The following is a 5,868-nucleotide window of genomic DNA, read 5'->3' as shown; positions in this document are numbered from 1 at the left end:
ACAGTCACAATTAGTCATGATAACAATTACTTACTATTGAATCATACAAATCTTATCCCCATCTCTTTTCACCACAGCCATCTAGACAAGATAAAAACTATTCAGTGGGGACTCTTTCTCCCTCCCTCCCCACCCCAGTCTTAAGCTAAACTCCCTCTTGAAACCTTGTAAAGCAGTCACTTTGTGCCTTTATTGCCCCCATTTTAGGTAGCCAATGTCTAAGTTCCCCATCCCTATCTACCGGTGTACAGAGGGGATAGCATTGATACTTGATGTGAAGACCCCTTTCCTCTCTGTTGGTATTTAGAGTTACTACCTCCATGATTATAGGTCAAGTTCATCAAATTGTAGCAATTTATCCTCATTTCCTTTATAAAAAAATTTTTTTTTAATCTTCCTCTAGTCGAGTTCGGATTATCAAGCTATCGAGTCTAGGTCAAATGGCTACTGTCTGCAACTTTGGGTGTTCTTGTGCATCTCCCCATACTTCATATCAGCTGGATGCTTCACTTTCATTCAGCTCTAGACTTCTGTGGCTATGTCCTTGTCCGTGGGCTCAAGTGTCCTCAGGTCTCACTACACTTTGGACCAACCAGCCCTTCCTCTTCTTCTCTTTCTCATCTCCAGGTCAATGGGAGTCATTGGACTGTGGTTGAACTCAGTCCATTTTCTTCATTGATGCCTTTCCCCCTCTTCTACTCACCAGTAGACCAATGTGGTCTCCAGCAAGCTTACATGCCTGTTTGTGTGTTCCCTTTGAGTTTCAGTCTTAGATGGGAGTTTGTCCTGAAGGAACTTGATTGCTTGCCTTGATGGCTTCCTGGCAAACAGCTTGGTTATTCTTGTAGTAGCCAGTCATGCTGACATTTTTGTTTTGAGTTTTTCCTGATGATCTTTCTTTGAAGATGTATCTTCTGTTGCTCTAGTTGTTCCAGGCTGGTCTGTTTCTCCTTGCTAGTGGGAATGTCCCACCTCATAAGGTTCTGGATAGGACTCAGGATTCCACCTAAGGTCCTATACTCTGCAAAGGCTTTGCAAGAGGCCTATTTCACTGGGCAAGTTCTAGAATCCCTTTTAGGTATTCTAGTCAGTTATAGGCTGAAGATGGGCTTACAAGTTTTCTGTATTCACGTTTCCCAACATTCCTTTCTATCCCACTCAATTGTCTATTTTACAATAGTAGGCAAGGAAAACCAATAAGGAATATTTCTTTTATTGTGAGAACTTTTTTGATATTTTATATTAGTGGTCTCATATAATATTTGCCCTTTTGTGATTAACTAATTTCATTCAGCATAATAGTCTCCAGACTCATTCATGTTGTTATGTAGATGTATCATTATGCTTTTACATTGTGTAGTATTCCATTGTGTATATGTAACAAAGTTTATCCATCCTTCCATTGATGGACACTCTGGTAGAGGGATTACTAGAGCATATGGTATTTCTATTTCCAACTTTCTGCGTATGCACCATACTATTTTCCACAACAGTTGCCCCATTTTACAGTCCTACCATAAGTGTAAGAGAGTCTCAGTCTCTCCACACTCTCACCATTTGTTGTTTTCTTTATAAAATTTTTGGCATTGTGGGTTAATGCACTGGACTGCAAGGTCAGTTTGAGCCACAAGGTTGGTTGTTCAAGCTTACTAGCTGCTTCTCGGAAACCTGATACAGGGTTGCTATGAGCTGGAACTTACTCAACAGCACACAACAACATTAATGCTGGGCTGAGATGATATTTCATTGCTATTTTGATTTGCATCTCTCTAATAGCTAATGGTGGAGTCCTGGTGTGGCGCTGTGGGCTAATGTGTTAGACTGCAAAGTTGTTTGAACTGCAAGGTCGGTGGTTTAAGCTCACCAGCTGCTCCTTGGAAACCCTATACAGTGTCGCTATGGGTCAGAATCGACTGGATAACATTTCACAACAACAATAGCTAGTGGTAGTGTAATGGTTACGAGTTGGGTTGCTAATCTGAAGGTCATTCGAAACTACCAGCCATTCCGAGGGAGAAAGATGAGGCTTTCTGCTCGTAAATATTTACAGCCTCAGAAACCTTATACAGGGTCGCTAGGAGCTCTGGTAGTGTAGTGATTATGAATTGAGCTGCGAACCGCAAGGTCAGCAGTTTGAAACTACTAGCTGTTCCGCGGGAGAAAGATGAGGCGTTCTGTTCCTGTAAAGATTAACAGTCTTGGAAACCCTGTGCAGGGTCGCTATGAGTCGAAACTGACTCCACGGCACATAACAACAACAACAACAAATGAGTCAGAACCGACTCCATGGCACACTACCACCACCACCAATGGCTAATGATTGTGAACTTTTCTTCATGTGTTTAGTAACCGCCTAAATGTCTTTGGTGAAATATCTGTTTGTGTCCTCTGCCCATTTTCAAATTGGAATATTTGTCTTTTTCTTGTTGGGGTGTTGAAGTTTTCAGTACATTTTAGAGATTAGTCTCTTGTCTTATATGTCCTTACCAAAAAAAAAAAAAAAATTCCCATTGTATGGGTTTTCTATTTATTCTTTTGGTAAAATCTTTTGATACATTGTTGTATTTGCTAAGTGCCATTGAATTGGTTCTGACTCATAGCGACCCTGAATAGGGTTTCCAATAGAGCAGCTAGTGAGTTTGAGCCATCGACCTTGTGGTCCAGTGCTTTATCCTACAGTGCCACAACCAGACTCCCTTTTGAAACAGAGAGTGTCTAATTTTTAGGAGGTACTTGTCATTAGTTGGTCTTCTGCTTTTTGTATGTTTTCATTATATTTGATAGTGTATTTGCTCTAATTATCAAAGCTCCTAAGTCAGTCCTTATGTTTTCATTGCCTGTGTATTTCCTCTGGTGAGGTCTATGTGTATAGTCACTTTTTGGTGGCTTACAAAAGATATTTGCAATTAATTAGTAACTGGTCTTGCAAAGTTCTGCCATGCAATCTCCAGCATTATTTCAATCTCCAAGATTATATATTCCAGTTACTGATCCTTCTTTGTTTCTAACCTTCATATTCCAATACATCTTGATTACATGTTTGATCAAATCCAGACTGAAGAAATTGGTCGAATTCTTCAATTTCATCTTCACTGGCTTCAATGGTTGGTATGTAAATTTGAATAATAGTGGTATTAACTAGTCCTGCATATTGTTGCTATTGTTAAATACCACAAGTAGGTTCTGACTCATAGTGATCCTGTATAAGGTTTCCAAGGTGGCTTGTGACCTTGAACTACTGACCTTGCAGTCCAATGTATTAACTCACAGCACCACACCAGGACTCCGGTCTTGCATGTAGGTGTATGGATACTATCCTATCACAGACAGCGTTGTACTTAAAGGTAGAAATTGAAATGTTCTTTCTTTCTTTTTTTTTAACAATGAATGCATGTCATTACTATTCAATAATAAACCATATGATTGTTCAATTCAGAATGGCCAATATCAATCCATTTCAGCTCACTAATGCTGAGGATATCAACTTTAATGCATTCCATTTCATTTTTGACAACTTCCATTTTTCCTAGATTCATACTGCATACATTCCAAGTTCTGATTATTAATGGATGTTTGCAACTGCTTCTCCTCATTTGGAGTTGTGCCCTATAGCAAATGAAGGTCCCAAAAGCTTTACTCAATTCGTATCATCACAGTCAATTCTACATGGAGGAGACAACTCTTCCCTAGTCATACTTCGTGTACCTTACAACCTAAAGGGCTCATCTTCTAGCACAATATCTGATAATGTTCTGCTGCTATTCATAAGGTTTTCATCTTCTGGTACTTTAACTGACAACGTCCCTCTCCTATTCATAAGGTTTTCAGTGGCTAAACATTTAGAAATAGTCTGCCTCTAGTCTTCCTAGTCTGACTTAGTCTGAAAGCTCTGGTGAAACCTGTCCACTAGAGGTGACCCTACTAGTATTTAAAATATTGGTGGCATAGCTTCCAGCATCACAGCAACACACAGACCACCACTAACAGATTGTGAGGAAAGTTTTAACAACTCTTTGACAATTTTCTCTGTACATTAAAAAAAATTTCTTCTTGTCCTTAAGAATGATCTTCTGATCACCCTTAAGTTATTCCTCTTGATGATGACCCACATAAATCTTAGGATTTCTTCAGACTTTTTCCTTTTTCATCAAATTGTTCTTCTAGTAGACTAGTACTAGGAGGTTTGTCTGCAAGCTCACTAATTTGGTTTTCCATTGATTCAAATCTACTTCTTTGCCTTTTCGATGTATTATCCATTTCTGAAGCCTTAGTATTCATCTTCTGGATTTCTATGTGCAGATTTTGAATTGTTCTTAATTTGTCATGTCTTTTGTCTGTTTGTTCTTATAATGCTTTCCTGAACTCTTCTAAAGTTTTTTTCTGTGTTTGCCTTGTTTTTAATCTACAGCTGTTTTTTATCAATCATTCTCTCAACTCATTGCAGGTACCTAAATATCATTCTTTTGAATTCTTTATATGGTAGTTTCAGTATCTTTTCTTCCTCAGAAATGTTTTCTGGCTCTGCACGTGTTTGAACCACTCTGTCTTTTTTCTTTGTGTGAACTGAGATTGTCTGTTGTTGTCAAGACATTGTGGTATCATGTATTAAATTGATGGTTGTATATTGGAGTGTTGTTAGGCTTTCACCCCTGCCTCTCTTCTTAGAGAATGGAAGCATGTGTACAGTTCTCCATTCACCATTTGTGCAGCTCAGTTTAGAGTGGTTTTGGCTGGTGTTGGCTACTATCTATTGTTGGTCAGGTGACATAGGAGCATGTGGTGGCTCTTGTCCAGTGGGTATGGCTGCAGAGGGTACAGTTGTGGTTGGGCTGTGTGGGCAAGGTTGCTATCTCCTGTTAGGTGAGGTGAGAAGAAAACATATGCACATAAGAAATAAAAACTAATACCACCAAATAAAGAGAGTAATAAAGGAGAAAAAAAATCAGGCAGCAGCAAGAAAAACACTATAAAACTAAAAAAGAGGCAAGGAAAATAAAACCTTCTCAGAAGAGAAAAATAAAAGAGAAAAAAAAAGTAGACAAAGTTAGACAGAGGAAAGAAGAAAAGAGACAAAAGAATAGTAGAAAGAAAAATCAAGAGAAAAAAAGAAGAAGGATTGGGGGAAAAGATAAACAGAAGTAAAGGAAGAAACTGTAAGTGGAGAATGAAAGGATAGAAAACCAGGGAATGGAGAGAAAAGGCAAAGAAGAGAGGGGAGAAAGCAAAAAACAAAAACAAAAACCCAACAATGCACAGTTCAGTTTGCTCAGAGAATTTTTATTGCAAAATATGACCCAATGATAGAAAATTGCTATAGAAAGCAAGTTGAAGTAGATGGCCAATAGTGTATGCTCGAAATCTTAGATACAGCAGGGACACAGCAATTTATGGTAATGAGGGATTTGTCTATGAAGAATGGCCAGTTGTTTGCAGTAGTATATTTTATTACAGCTCAATCTACATTTAATGACTTCTAAGACCTACAAAAACAATTTTAAGGGTTAAGGAGACAGACAATATTCCATTAATTTTGGTTGACAATAAATGTGACTGGAAGATGTACAAGTTGTTGGAAAAGAACAGAGTCAAAATTGAGCAAGACAGTGGTGCAGCTTGAATCTTCTGCATAGTCAAGGATCCATGTTAATGAGTATTTTATGACCTGTTCAGACAGATTAATAAAAACAAAAACACCAGTGGAAAAGAAGAAGCCTAAAATGAAATGTCTGCTGCTCTAGACCCATAGTAAGCAGCAGCTATGAACCCGATTACAGGAATGAATTGGAAAATACCAGCATTCCAGACTGCAAAAAATAAGTCTGAAGAGGCTTCTCCTGTTTTATATATCATGTGAAGAATTTAGATCTT

General features: G+C 38.3%; 1 pseudogene; it reads left to right on the top strand.

Moving 5' to 3' along the window:
• The window catches only part of LOC102823175, a 9,016-nt pseudogene extending 3,278 nt beyond the window's left edge, over positions 1–5,738 (top strand).
• Positions 5,739–5,868: the final 130 nt, after the last annotated feature.

The sequence above is a fragment of the Chrysochloris asiatica genome, unplaced genomic scaffold, assembly GCF_000296735.1.
Source record: "Chrysochloris asiatica unplaced genomic scaffold, ChrAsi1.0 scaffold00304, whole genome shotgun sequence".
Taxonomy (NCBI): domain Eukaryota; kingdom Metazoa; phylum Chordata; class Mammalia; order Afrosoricida; family Chrysochloridae; genus Chrysochloris; species Chrysochloris asiatica.
This window is presented reverse-complemented; position numbering and strand designations above follow the sequence as displayed.